Genomic DNA, 15,117 nt, shown 5'->3' on the forward strand with positions numbered 1-15,117 from the left:
ACTGCAGGGCAGAGGCATCTGCACTGTCCCCAGCAAATGGGTTCATCCTGTAGCTCTGCCAGGCCCCACAGGGTTCATGAAGTGGTGGCTTTAGATCGAGGTGACAAATACAGGGCTCTTGATGTTTTCTTTTCCTGAACATGGTGCCTGAGCAATAGGTTTCTTGTTTAAAGTGCTTAGTCATGGTTTTATGGCCAGAAAGTAGAAGGAGAGAGGTGCCTAAGAATTATAAAACTGGGTCACCTCTTCAAGTGCCTAATCCAATATTCAGTCTCAGAGAACAACTCCAGCAGTTATGGGGGTAGAAGGATGTGATGACCACCTATCCCAAAACTGGGATGCAGGTGCCAGATATACATTCTCCTGAAATGATCCCTGGTGCCTCTAGCCAGGCTCTTCTAGGCATCTAGAGAAAGATGACCCATGACTTCATCCGGAGTCATTGCTTCCTGTGCTCAGGGATGCCTGGGCTTTTCTGGCCACAACCATACAGTAATAGGGTCAGAAGGGCTGGGATTGAACCATCTTTCTCTTTGTGAGTTGCTTTCTAAATAGCATGCATCCTGGTCACTATTTTCTAGAGACCAAAGCAGCAAAGTAAGGGACCCTGGGCCATTGACTCAGAGACCTGGAAGGGGAACAGCTTGAAGCAGTGTAGAAAGCACTGGATAAAATCTGGTTCTACCGAAAATAGGCTATGAGAATTACCTCACCTCCCTGAAAGGTAATACCTTTATCTGAAAAATGGGGATGGTAATAGTACTAACCCGGAAGATTGACAGGAGGATTAGATGAGACTCTGCATGGACATAACAGTGTTTGGCACGATGTCCAGCAGTGAAGAAACATAAATATGAGAATAATAACTTCCTTCTTCCTCCACTGTTTATTCCTTCTCTAATTCTAGTCCTGCCTGCCATTGGGTTTTCCTTATAATTCTGTGTTAATAGCTAACCTTTCCACCTCTTTTTGTCTGTAGAAATGCTACCGGTTCTGAGTGGGTAGTTCGCGCCCCCTATAGGACATTGTGGGAATGTATGTGGGTGATCTGGCTGTCACAGTAACCCAGAAGGCTTTTATTGGGGGAAGAGGAGAAGGCAGGGGTGCTAGATATAATGCTTAGGAAACAAAAGATTACCCAACATCTGCACAGCTGCCTAATGCTCATTGCATTTATGTAGGCAAAGCCCTGCTTAAAATCATCTGAGCCTGGAATCTGACTGCAGTTAACATATAAACACAAATAATGTTTGCATGTTTTTAATATATACTGAATTTTCTGGAAACACAGCTACCAAGTATATAAGATTTACCTATTTGTTATGAATAGGTGCAAGCATTTCATATGTCTTTCATGATCTTTTCTGGTGTAGCTGTGCCCCAATGCTTGTATATTGATTTATATATTGTCTTATTTTTAACTATATTTCCTTTCTTCTCTCTATTACAGTTAGGGCATTATATTGATTATTTTAAAAATTGTAAGTGTTTTAAGGTTATTTTGTTTACAGATTTCATTTCAAGAGAGCTAAAGGCGTATTTGAAATATTTTTATTGCATCTTTGAAAATGTGAGAGAGTGAGAGATAAGTGTGTGTGTGCACGCATGCACACACATGCTTACAAATTCGCTAGAAAAATCCTATGACAGACTTGAAATAAAAAGAAATGGTTTCATATCTCTTAGAAATGTCTTTTTACATAAGGATAAGTAGTAGAAGTCCAAATTTTTAACTGCATTTATTGTCAGAGAATGAGGTGTTTTGATGTTTCCCCTGTCCCTTTTAGAAAATATGTAATCCTAAAAGAGCTTGAAAGAGTTTCCATTGTCATATTTTTTTTCATTTTTGCCATCTCTATTTTTTCACTCCTCCCACCTGTACACATATATATTTAAAACATCCCCATATAGACTTTTAAAGAAAGAATAGCCAGCCAGGCTCCCCACTCTTAAGTTTGTTTTGATTGTTTTGTGGTCTATGCCTGTACCTCACCTGGGTCACACTGGCTCTGGGAGCTGTGGGCAGGTCCAAGGGAAAATCAAGGAAGTAATGAGGCTCCTTGTGGGGGGCAACTTGGAGGCCAAGTTGCGTGGGTGAAGTCAGCCTGCCAGAGGCTTCCTGCCTCAAGCCTGAGCCTCTACCTGTCCTGAAACCTAAGGGCTCTTTGGTTGGACCATGAGGGTCTGACATCCAGGAGGGTCCCCAGGAGAGAGCAACTGTCTCTAGGGAACATGCTGCCCAACACTGTACTGAGTGGCAATGCTGTGCTCCCATTGGGTTGATGCCATGGATAGCCGCAGAACTGACCACAGCACCTAAAAGGCAAACACGTACTGTGAATGTGCCAGTGGTCAGTGCTGCCTTGGCTGGCAGTAAGCTTTTGGCCCCTAACACTCCCTGCGTTGGCGATTTCTCAAGGCTTTCATCTAGGGTAGCTGGTGTGTGATTTGCCTATCTGGAAACTAGTTGAAGTCTTTTCTGTGATGTTGATATAGTTACAGCAAATCTGAATACTTACTACTGAGTTTTATAGTTCTGCTTCATTCAAAAGTAACACAGCCTCACAAGAGAAGTTTGAAACAGGTAGAAAAATTGAAAGATGAAAATCGCCAACCATTGTCTCAGCCCACAAAGACAGCTACTGTCGTCAGCATCTTGGTTTATTTCCTTTCAGTCCTTTCTGTGTTTATGAAATTTTATTATATAAATAATTTATGTCCAATATAGATAAAGATGGAAAACTGAAAATTTATGATGTTAAGATGAAAATGACCTATCTCACCAGTTGGAAGTTCCGGTCTGAAGTTGGGCATATCTGGGTTCTAGTCCCAGTTGAATACGTCTTAGTATTCTGGTGAATTTTTTTCCTTTCTTTTTTTTACAGACATAATAAGATTGGGAAACATTGTGTATATAAGTTTGTATCCTTTTTTGCCAATGTATATCAATTAATGTATTAATATTCACTAATGAATATCAATTAAATGAAAATCTATTAAACCTATATCTATTTATATCTATTGACATATTAATAGATACCAGTGCATATCTATTAAGTGAGTACTATGTAAGAGATGATGTCTTTAAACAGAAGAGTTAATTTAGACATGAAATTACTTTGTCAAAAGGTGTATCAGTTTATATTCTGATACATAGTTTACTGGCCTGCCCATTTGCCGAGTCTTCACTAATACTGGTATTATCTTTAAAACAGAACCTTTGCTAATATGAACAGTGAAAGTGGCATATTATTGTCTATTACATTTTGACTGTTAGGAGATTGAGCATGTTTTTATATATTCACTGGTCTTTGTGTTTCATCTTTTCTGATTTCCTATTCATATTCTTTGCTTAGTTTTCCACTGAGGTATTTGCCTTTTAATTGATTTATAGGAGACTTTGTTTTGTTTTAATTCAGAAAAGGAAGTATTGCTCTGGTTGTCACAGAGCTTTGGAGTCAGACAGACCTGGGTTTGAATCCTGGCTTTCCTACTTGCGAGCTGAGGGATTTCAGGCAATTTCTCTGACCCCTCTGGGAATTAATTAGTTTGTCTTTGAGAACTAAACGAAACAACACTGGCTAGCATGAAATAGAAATCTGGTGTGTGTTTTCTGCCACAGTTTTTGTGTTGATATTTTTGTTGTGATTCCTGCAGTGAGTATTTTCTCAGAAAATGGCCTTGAGCTTTACAACTCATGCCGTTCAGACCCACAGACACATGATACTCACTATATCCAGAGCTCAGAAAAATGAAACTGAAATCACTGAGGTATGTGGTTTTTTTCTTAAATTCCTCTTGCCAGAGGAGACAAATGAAGGAAAAAAACAAGCTGATTACATTTTTGTTAAGAGGAACTTGTAGGGTTATTTCTGGGGTCAGGTAGGATACATTTAGACCAACATCTTAGATCTAGGGCCGGGAGGATCCTGAGACTCGTTATAGATTACATCATCTTCCTCCAAGTGTGCTTGCCAGGCAAATGGACAAGTGCATTTTAGAAAGCTTTTCAGTGGTTCACGTTTGAACAGAAAGGATCACCTGGCTAACTTTTAGTCAACCCATTGAATAGATCTGCCATTCCCCCAGCATGCAGGTTATTCCTGTCCTCATTACTGGTTTTTGACATCCTAGCACCTTAGGCGGGAGGAGGGATGGGTATGAGCCTGTCCTGCCGTCTTTCTCCTACTTGGGACAGAGCTCTTGCTTTTATTTGCTGAGTCACTGAAGCAACAGAGCAAAGTCCCGGCCCGGAGTTGGGTGTATCTGGGTTCCAGTCCCTGTTCTAGCCCTTCCCAGACGTGTGATCATGGACAAGTTACCTTACCTCTCTAAGCCCCGGTGTCATCTTCTCTGTGATGCCAGTGCCTCCCCCCAAAATGTTGTGAGAACCAAATGAGACACATCAGGGCTGGGACCACCCTAGGCATGTGTCTGATGCTCAATAAATGGGCTGTGGTCACTGTTTAGAGAGGCAGGGGTGGCAGGTGGCTGCTCTGTTTCACCTCTACTCACAGCAGCAGGGCCTGTGGTGTCACCTAGACATCTCATAGGCATTCCACGCTGAACATGTCCTAAGCCAGCGGCTCCTCCCTGGATAAGTGGATGGCGTACAGGCACCTCTTCCTCCAGCTGTCACACGGGGCATGTGCCTGGCAAGTAGCTTTGCACCTCTAGTTGCCCCCTTGGCTGGGGGCCTTTGTGCAGTTCATGACTGGGAGTCACCCCTGGTCATGACCATCAGGAAACCTATTGGTATTCCTTTAGAGCATACCAAGAATCAACATCTCAGAATATACCAAGAGTTAACTTTTTGTCACCCTGCCATGGACACTCAGCCTGACTCCTCTTATACCTCACTTCCCGTTGATCAACACAGCCTCTGGAAATAATGTCTAGAATCCAGCTGCTTCTCATCACCTCCACACCTAATACCGAGGGCTGAGTTACAGCATCTCTTCCCAGACTGTTGTAGCTGTCTCCTAACTCAGCTTCCTGCCCTGCCTTTACATACACACACAGTGTCTTCTCGCCACTGCAGCCAGACTTCAAACCTAAGAGGGATCATGTCACTCCCCATTTTACTCAGAGTCAAGGGCAAGATCCTTACAGGGGTCTGCAGGCCTGGCCCTCTGCACCCCCACCTTCCTTAGCTGTAGCCCCCCAAGTTGCTGGTCCTCTAGCACTGGGCAGCTCCCTGCGGCCCTGTGCACCAGCTGTTTTCTGCCTGGAACGCATTTGTCGCCTCTCACCACCTCCCGTCCAGCCTCTTTGGGGCCTTCCTGACTGCCCTCCTCCCCCAGTCTACCTCCTTCTCATCTCTGACCTTCCTCCTGAGCACTGACCACCACCCAGTACCCGACATAACTTACTCGTTTTGTTTGCTTGCCTTCCTCACCAGAAGGTGTACCAGAGAGGACAAGGATCCTTGTGTCCCTGTCCCCATCCCCAGCACTGCCATGGAGAACAGTGCCTGGCACTTGGATGTCCTCAGTAAATATTTGTTGAGAGATTAATGAGTGATCGTGGGCCAGCCCACCAACAGTGTCTTCATTATTGCAGAATTGTCCCGAATTGAAATTTGGCTGCTACATGCAGTTTGTGGTGGAAATTTAGGCAAATTACCAATTCTTTTACCAAAGAAATTACCTAACATATGTGGGTTCTCAATAAACTGTGTTGGATTGCCTCAAGGCTTTGGGGCAGTGGTAGCCATCTGAGGCCTCCTTGCCAGTCAGCCAAACCCTGTGCTGGGTGGGACATAACAGATGCCCCCAGCACCCTTAGCCGATACTACTGTGTCACCCCAGAATCCCTGAGGCAGCCCACCCCTCAGCAGCAGCTGTCACCCTGCTGGGTTCCCTTCCCCTCCTTTGGGTTCCATCTCTCTAGGGAAATCATTGTCCTTGCTTTCTCCATCGTATCTCCCTGAGCAACTTCAAAATTCTGTTACTCATCTCACTGACCTAACTTTCTCATTGCCCTAGTCCAAGCTTTTCACAGGAGGAGTTGTCTCTATTTTATGTTAAAACAAAGGGGTTGGACTCTTAAAACTGCATTCACTTTTCAAATTCTTTTGAGTCCTCAGTACTTTTTGCTATAAAATGCTGCCCTCTGGGATGCCTTCCAGACCTACCCCCCAGGCACTTGTAGCCTTCCTTGCAGCCACCCTCCTCGGCTCCCTCCTTGTTCCCAGAGGTCACTGTGCTGGATCTCTCCAGCTTTAAGTTCCTTCATGTCCTCTTGCCACCCCTGCTTTCACCATCTCTGAGTTCCTGCCTCTCCAAGATTTCAACCTGAGTTTGCATCTCCCGATCTCACTTTTCCCAGCCTTGTTCTCCCCTTTCAACCAGCACGAGGTCATCCACTTCCATGGCCACAGTGGACACCACTGAGCATGCTAGGTGTTTTCTTACATTCAACTCATTTGGTCTGCACAACAGCCCAGTGCAGAGAATCCCCCTCTTTACAGATGAGGCATCCGTAGCTCCTGGAGGTCATCTAACTTGCCCAGGCCATGTGGCTAGTAAGTGGCAGGGCTAGGATTAGAACCCAAGAGGCACTGCACTGACCACCAACCATCCTGTGCTGCCTCTCCCTGTGCACCCAGAATCCCCTTACTCTCTTGTCCACCCCCACCTTCTCCTGCCTGTCTGGTACCTGGGGGAGAACCCTCAGCCTCTTCCTCTGCTGCTGCTTGCTTTCTCTTCTGCCAGGAAGGTCCCACACCTGGCTGGCCTGCTCTGGGGACATGCCAGCTACCGGGCCTCGCTGGGAGGCTCTACTGCTCTGCTGGCTTCCTGCCCCACATATCCCTTCCTGCCTGTCCTGGGGTCCCTCACCTTGTTCTTTTCTGAGGTGAAAGGTGCAGGCCGTTCCATCCAAGATCCTACAATATTCCTTTTCTCTGCTGCTGAACGTTCTTCCCATTCCCCCACATTCTTGAAAAAGGATGTGGCTTTCTGCGCTGCATCTCGGCCTGCCTCAAGTCCACCCTTTCTGAAAAACAGCCTGGCCTGGCCTGTCTTGTCGGTATCCCTTAAGCCCTAGCCAGAAACACAAGCCCCTTTCAGGTGCTCCATCCTAACTCCACCCTCCCTCACACTGGCCCCTCTCCCTTTGCCACCAAATAACAGCAGTGCATTCTTTTGTTTCCTTTAGAACAAGATGCAGATGTTTCCCAGAATTTTCTTCAACTTCAGGCAGTAAGTTTGTTGGTGGAAGGAGTGTTCCTCCCCTGAGTCTGTAGAACCAGGCTCTCTCCTCTTAACTGTAGCAATTAAAGACAAAGACGAGCAAGATAACAACACAGAGAAATAGGAGCCAGGCTGAGGCACCTTCACTTAGCTGGTCCTTGAGCATGACTTGTTGAGCCTTCTTGGTTCCATTGGGGATTGTACCCTGTGCCCTCTTTGAACACAGGGGCATGTCGAAGTCAAGGGTCAGGAAGAGAGCTTTGGCCTTGCCAGCCTGCTCCCCAGAGTGGAAGTGGCAGGGCAGGAGGGGTGTGGCAGATAGCACATATCGCCCCCAGCCTTGCTCCCAGATGTTGGGTGCTGGGGTGCAGAAGAGAACAAGGCCTGGACCCTGCCTGGGGAGAGGCAGCACCTGAAAGCTCTCTTTGTGGCTTCAGATCCCATGTTGTTCTCCAGGTAATGCAGACCATCCCTGGGGACTAGGCTGGGGGTAAACCCTTACAAAAAAGTCCTGGTTCTGGGGCAGGTGGTAGGCTGAATGCATGGGGTCTGCATGAGGGGCAGAGGACAGTGCCAGGCCAGTGAGCATGCACTGGGCAGAGGAAGTGGTCAGACCACTCATAAAAAAAAGCAGGACATGAACCTCAGAGTCTGGGCTGCTTTCAGAGGAGCCAAGTGACTGGGAAATAAGCACCTTCTGGTGAGGAAATCAGCAGTGGAAGGGGAGGACCACACAGCAGGGGACTCAATCCTGAATGGCTTTGCAGAGCACAGTTCCTCTAGTGTGCCCCCGTGGAACCCTTGGCTGTTAGATGTGAGGTGGTAAATGGTGCGTGGTTGCATTCACCTGGGACTCAGACTCCACTGCCCTTGCACATTCACCCTCCACAGGGCCATGTTTAAAGGTCCAAGAAGCCCTAACTATTCTCCAAGAAAAACCTACCTATTAAACCTAGAGTTCCCCATACTTATTTGGCCCCTGATTCCCTCCCCCCCATATAACATCATTACAGTGCTGTGGAATTAATGTTCCATGGTAGAACTTTGGGAAGTGTTTTCTGAAGAACTTGTAAATCCCCGCAGTCTCTGGACTGTGCCCATTTCTTAGTTTGCATGGAGGCTGTGCTGTACAGTGAAAGGAGTATAGGCTTGAGATGGGACTAGCCTCTGTTTAAATCTGCCTTCCCATTATACGAAATCACTGGTTTTCAGGCTTAAACTTAAACTCAAACTTTTCTTATCTGTAAGATAGGAGATGAAACATTCGCTAGTTGTCTTATGAGGCTATTGTGATGGTTAATGGGAAGATAATAATGACACTTACAGAGGGCTTGTTATGCTCCAGACACCATTCTGAGCACTTTATATATCCTATTTAATCTTCACCACAACTGTGAGGCAGGTAATGTTATCATCCTTTTCCTACAAGTCAGGAGACCAATGACACATACAGGCTAAGTGTAGTACCCTATGTCACATAGCTGGTAAATGTGGGACCTACGATTTGCACCTTAAGCACTCATACATGATGGGGTCAGGATTTGAAACTTGACCTCCATCTCCCATCAGAGATCATGCTCTGAATTGCTGTGTTATAAAGGGTCTAGAACAGTAGAAGCACTGAGTGGTATCAGTTCCCTTTTGAGATGATTTGTGGATATGTTAAAGGGATTGATGGTTCCTGGGACTCCAAGTCATTCTGCAGTTGTTATAATCAGCCCTGTTGAAAGGGTAACCTGCTCGATCTGCTTGCCCACTTAGATGCTCCCATTGTGACCATTCTATTTCCCCTGCTGGGCCACTTCAGTTTGGGCGGCTGCTCAGCGGTCAGGTGGGGTCGGGCCACTTCCCATAGTCATCTCATTTGTGGCCTGTACCTCCATATCCAGGACCAAGGGTTCCCCCACGATGCCCAGTGGGGTGGTAACCTGTTCTTTTCCTACACCTCCGTGATGGACTTGGCAAAGGGTTAAGAAGACACCCCTTTTATTGTTCAGCAAACCGAGTTTGCCTTTACTGAGCTAGGGGCATACCCTGGGGGAACTAGCCCTCTTAGACCTCTGAATCCCTCTACCAACCCTCAGTAGCTGCCTGGGAGACTGGGATTCTCTGGACTCTCCTCTCTCAACGATATTGGGGGTCTTTTCCACAAAGACCAGCCTTGTTTTGATTCACAAAGTGCCCCAGATTTACAAATCTTGTCCCTTGTGGGGTCCTCTCAACTGATCATCCAAGCCCGATAGCTCCAAATGCCATCTCCTTGATTGATGTTTGATTTGGGGAATCCACAAACATCTAGAGCTACCAGTTGAATTTGGTACCCAAGGACCACAAATGGCCCCATCACACCCTGACCCCGACAACCAGTACCTTTCAGACTGAAGTACCCCTGCATATATGCTGTCCTCTGCTCAGGGCATTCTCCCTACCAGCCAGGCCACCCGGCAAGCCCCTGCAACACCACATAAGTCTCACCCCTTCCCTGGCTCCTTCTCCTTTTGGTACCCAAGCACCCTCCTCAGCACCCTCCTCACCTTCCAACACACACCCAAGACAACAAGGAAATCATTTTTTCCTCTATTCTGCTCTTGTACTTTATCTATGTCCCACAGCTACCCCCCCCACAAAAAAAAAAAAAACGAAAAAAAAAAAACCCACGTCTTCCTCAAGACACTTGACTGCCACCTGCTGGAGAGTTGTCATCATGGCACAACAAATCTCTGTCACTTCTAAACCCGCAGGCACCTCCAGAGTCAGGCAGTGCATTGCTTGAATAGCTGTAAACATGGCCTGCCTGTTGAATTGGTCATGCTGTCATGTACTTATTAAAACACTTCTCTCTCTAACTGGACTGAAGACATCTTGAATGTAAGGACTGCTGATTTCTGTCTTTGTCCCCATTGTGGCTTCTGTTAGGGACTAGAGAAATGCTTATTGAATGATCCTTGTGCAAACACCTGTTACCTTAGGTTCAGGGCATCTGTTCTCTTTCAGTGAAGGTTCTCTAAATCTATCTGTTGCAAACCAAGGCTAATAAATTCCCCACAGGCTGTCAGAGTAACCATGGAGGTTGAACAGGACTTGCGATGGGGACAGGGCCCCATCAACCTCTCACCTCTGCTCAGAGGCATCGCCCTCTGAACAGATCAGAGCATGAACAGGTCCGAGCAATTCAGCATTCATTCCCTTCACAGACATCGGGACAGACACTGTGTAGTGGAGAGTGGGGCCAGGGGCCATCTGCCGTGGCTGTTTGAGCCAGGGAAGGAGAGCAGTACTTCTGGAGCATGTGCTGTGCTCATGGCCAGCTCTATGTAGGTAGGTTGTGGGAATACAGAGGTGGTCATTCAAGCACCCCTGCTGGAGTTTCGGAGTTTTGTGGAGAAGTAGATCAGTAAACACACGGGTACCAAGTAGGGTCATCAAGGATGTTGATTCACAATTGTCCCTGTTTTTCTAAGCTTGCCACATCATGCAAGGCTGCTACCCAAGTGACATTCTTAGGCTTCACCAAGTGTCTTCACCAAGCTCCACCCAGCTGTCACACAATGGGTAATACTGTGGGCCAGATGGAGAGGCAGGCTTTCACTGGGGTTCTATTTTAAAAGAGGGGAAGTCCTCTATTCATTTACAACACTTGTTTTCCCCAAGCCATTCAGCATAGCATTACTCAAGTCCCATAGAGAGAACCTTCCAACAGATAGCTCTCCTTGCCCCGGCTTGTCCCCTGATATGCTTCCAGGTCTTAAAAGAGTGAGAACTCAGCCTTCCCTCTCTGCCCTGCCTGCCAGGAAGCTCAGAGGTAACTTGTTTGCTCAGTTCCAGTAGCTTTCCTGACCCAGGATTTCTTTTTCTTATAAAATTTGCCCTCATTCCTTTCCAAGGAATGTTTGCTTCTTGTGTTTTGTTTGTTTGTGTTGCTTTTGTCTCTGTATTTTACTTTTTGGGGGCAGGATTGGCAGCAGGGTGGTGGTTAGAAGCACCAGCAGTGAAACTGGACATACCTGGGTTTCATCCCACTTGCTAGCTGTGTCATTTTAAGTAAAATAAGTTGCCCCTTCAGTTTTTGGTTCCTTGCCTTGAAAATTGGGATAATGATCACAATGAATGGATAGGTTATTGTGAAGATTAAACTTGTTTATTTTAAATGTCCTTGTTTCCTGTTCCTGCTCCTGGATCAGACTTGATCTGTGGCTGTGGAATCCTAGTCTTCATTTCCTTCTTCTGGCCCCTGTCAATCAGCATACAATGGGTTGTACAATACTAGTGACTAGGGGACCAATCATCCCAGTTGTCTGGGACAGAGGGGTTTCCTGGGATGCAGGACTTTCAGTGCTGAAATGAGAAGGTCCCGGGCAAATGGATGAGTTGGTCACCCTGGTAATAAACAACCTCAACATCTCAGTGGCTTACAGTAGCAAAGGGTTTTTCTTCCTTGTGCTACTGTCCATCCACTCTGGCTAAATGAGGAGATTCTAGCCAGGAAATTGACAGTCTTGGGCACAGACAGAGGAACACATGTTAAAGGTTCTTTAGAAAGTTGTAGCTGTCACTTCTGCTTGGTCAGGGCCATTTCTTCATTGGTCAGGGCCAGTCACATGGCCAGGCCTGCCACCAGGCTGTCAGTGCAGAACCTTCCCACTGGGTGCAGCAGCTCAGGGTCTGGAACATTGATCCACTTTGCCAGGCTCGCCTTTCTCTTCTTTCACATTTTAGGGTGCTGAGGCAGGGACCAGGGAAAGGAGGGAGTCATCTGGTCTGGACTGGGGGTCTTGGATGTGGTCATCTTCCTGTAGATGGTGGGTATGGGTTTCTTAAAAGGCAGTGTTCAGCCTCACCCTGCTTTGCTCAGAGGAGCAGCTGTGTCTCCTTCGGGCACCTTCTAGTGGCTGATGCCCTGGCCCTTCTCAGCTGCCAAGGCCTCTGTTTGCAGGGCAGGCTAGGCTGTGTCTTCTCTTATACCTTCCTTGGTCCTTTCTATGGAGCCCTGAGATCCTTTCCCCATGCTCCTCGGTGGAATGGAGGGTGCCCTCACATTCTTCCAAGGCATCCTGCACAAGTCCCTCCATTGCCTTGCTTTCTCCGGCAGTCCAGTAAGCCTCCATCCCACCTTTGGGACTGGCTAGCTCGGAAGTGGGCACACCTGTAGCCCCTGACTCCAGGACCACAGACCAGTCTCTCCCCAGAGCATTCTCACCACATGCCATGTGGATGGCCAGGTCAGGGTGGCCTTCAGAGCCCACCCTCGGCAAGGGTGCCCTCTCAAAGGCACGTCTGTTGGCTCAAATTCCTTGTGGAAGTAGCCCAGAAAAAGGCTTTCCTTTTTATCTTTTGTTGTTTTATTTGTTGTTCTTACATCTAAGAACACCTTCTTGGGCAGAAAACAGTTTTCCAAAAATAATGTTAATTAAGTGTCACAGCTAGTTTCGCTTTCTTACTTTGTCTAGGCATATAAAAAAGGCTTTCTGAGGCTGGACATGGTGGCTCCAGCCCATAATCCCAACAGTTTGGGAGGGTGATTTGGGGGGATTGCTTGAGCCCAGGAGTCTGGGCAACAGAGTGAGACCTTGTCTCTACTAAACATAAAAAATTAGCTGTGTATGTGGCATATACCTGTGGTCCCAGTTACTTGGGAGGCTGAGGTGGGAGGATCATTTGAGGCCAGGAGTTCTAGGTTGCAGTGAGCTATGATCACACCACTGCACCACAGCCTGGGCAAAAGGGTGCGAACCTGTCTCAAAAAAAAAAAGACTTTTTTGATTTTTGTTTTGCAAAAGTACCAAAATCTATATTACCATTTATTATTCTTATTTCTATAAAGTAAATTTGAGTATTGGGAAAATTGATCAAAATACAAAATTTCATATGGGGTTTAGTACTTTGGATCCTTCATCTAAATTTCAGGGAAGTCAGAGCTGGGAATGGTGGCTCACGCCTATAATCTCAGCCCTTCGAGAGGCTGAGATGGGCAGATTGCTTGAGCCCAGGACTTTGAGACCAGCCTGGCCAACATGGCAAAGCCTCCTCTCTATAAAAAATATAAAAACTAGCCGGACATGGGTAGTGGTGCACACCTGTAGTCTCAGCTACATGGGAAGCTGAGGCAGGAGGATAGTTTGAGCCCGGGAGACAGAGATTTCAGTGACCCGAGATCATGCCGTTGCACTCCAGCCTTGGTGACAGAGCAAGACTGTCTCAAAAAATAATTAAATAAATAAGTAGATTTCAGGGAACTCAGAGAACGAGAAAAGCTGTTTCTTTCGTTTAGCATTTGTTGTGTACCACCAGGAGTGAGGAATGAGTCTGGGCACAGGAGAGGCCTATAAATAAGGCCCTACCTGTGTGAAGCTTATGGGAGGTGGACAGACAGGCCTGCAAGCAGAGAATTGCCACAGGGCGTGAAGGAGCCGGGGCAGGAGCAGCTGCAGGAGAGTCAGGGAGAGAGGATACAGCTGTGAAGCCTTCTCCAGGAGGTGAGCCCGTGTGCACAGGAAAGAAAAGCAGGCATTCATCAGGTGACAGTGTGGTTGAAGGGAGCCACACCTGCAAGAAACATGGACCCAGCAGAGGCAGGGTGCTTCTGGGAACTCTGTCTTTTAGTCTGTCGGGGGCTTTGGGCAGCAGATGGGAGGGTTGGGCTGAAGACTAAGCAAGGCCTGATGTTTCTTGCTGGGGGGTTTTGACACTTGTCTAGAAGACTTAGGGGGAGCAGTGAAGCTTTTGCAGTGGTCTGAGCAAAGGGGTGTCCTGCCTCTGACCACAGTGGGGAGGGGATGAGGCTGGCAAGGACAGCAGACTGAACCTAGGCAGCAACAAGGAGCTGGAGGGAAGTGGCTGGGCCCATCCCTTAGAGGGCTGTGTGGGGGCTGTGGGGTGTGGGAGGGAGAGAGAGGAAGGAAGCCCAGGGTAGATTCTGGGTTGCTAATTTGGGGGCTGGGAGGATAGCGTGTGACCTAAACAGAGAATCAGATTTAGATGGAATTACATATACTAAGCCTGGGGATTTCACATTCATTTGCTGCTGCTTTACCAGTTGAGGCTTAAGGATGGGAGGCCCAAAATTTCTGGTCATATTATTTGCATGTGCCCAGACTGGGGTTAACAGAATCCGACACAGTGAGGGTTCCTGAATCAGACTGCAACAGGGAATGAATGCCGTGGGAGACTGGAATATTCGTAGATATTCATTTAGCGATCTCTATAACGGTCAAGACAAAGATACACACCCCAAAGACTGGAAGAATTAGCCAGTGGAATTTGAAATTAAAAACTTTTGCTTCAGAAAGGTCAGGAAAGCCCTGTTTAAAATTTAAATTTTGCCATCTAAAGGCAGTGCAAGTATGGATTAGGAGAATGTGGGGTGACCCTTTTCTTCCTTTGAGAGTCAGTTCCTGCCAGACACAGGAATTGTCCACTTGAGTCACAGGGTGGAGAGGAGACCCCTCAGTCCTGTCAGTAAGGTGGGAGAGAGCATTGCCACGTGGCTACCATGAACACCATTTCAGAATTCATTTCTCTCTTAACTTCCTTTGTGCCCAGATGCACTTGAGATTCACTGATGTTTTCTTTAGACCGTGGAGCTCGCTTCAGCAGTTAGTTTCAGCTGTTGGCTCTACTGGCATTATGTTTTGACTTAACGTTTTCTGAAGACACGTTTTCTGTTGTTTTTCATTGTTCTTCTTGTCTGGCTTCAGGCTACTGCCTTCAACCTAGCCAGAGCTGAGTGGTGTCTTCAGCAGTGAGGTAGCTCCTAGAGGCCGCCACTGTCTTGTTGTGTGACTTTGGCTAATTTCTTCACCTTTCTGTGCCTCAGCCTCCTCTTCTGTAAAATGGAGAACATGGGAGTGTCTACCTCATAGAGTTACTGTCAGGTTTCAGTGAGTTAATCTACATGAAACAATAAGGATAGAGCCTGACACAA

General features: G+C 46.8%; 1 protein-coding gene across 45 annotated transcripts in view; it reads left to right on the forward strand.

Moving 5' to 3' along the window:
* Positions 1-15,117, forward strand: part of BMAL1 (basic helix-loop-helix ARNT like 1) — a 110,273-nt gene that overhangs the window by 56,725 nt on the left and 38,431 nt on the right. For 7 of the 45 annotated variants that reach the window (XM_035265847.3, XM_078340565.1, XM_078340561.1 and 4 more), the window contains exon 3: positions 7,162-7,205. The exons of the other annotated variants lie outside the window; for them this stretch is intronic. The gene's annotated coding sequence lies outside the window, so the exon portion shown is untranslated. The remainder of the gene's footprint in view (positions 1-7,161; positions 7,206-15,117) is intronic. 45 annotated transcript variants of the gene reach the window in all.

Source organism: Callithrix jacchus, chromosome 10, assembly GCF_049354715.1.
Source record: "Callithrix jacchus isolate 240 chromosome 10, calJac240_pri, whole genome shotgun sequence".
Classification (NCBI taxonomy): Eukaryota; Metazoa; Chordata; class Mammalia; order Primates; family Cebidae; genus Callithrix; species Callithrix jacchus.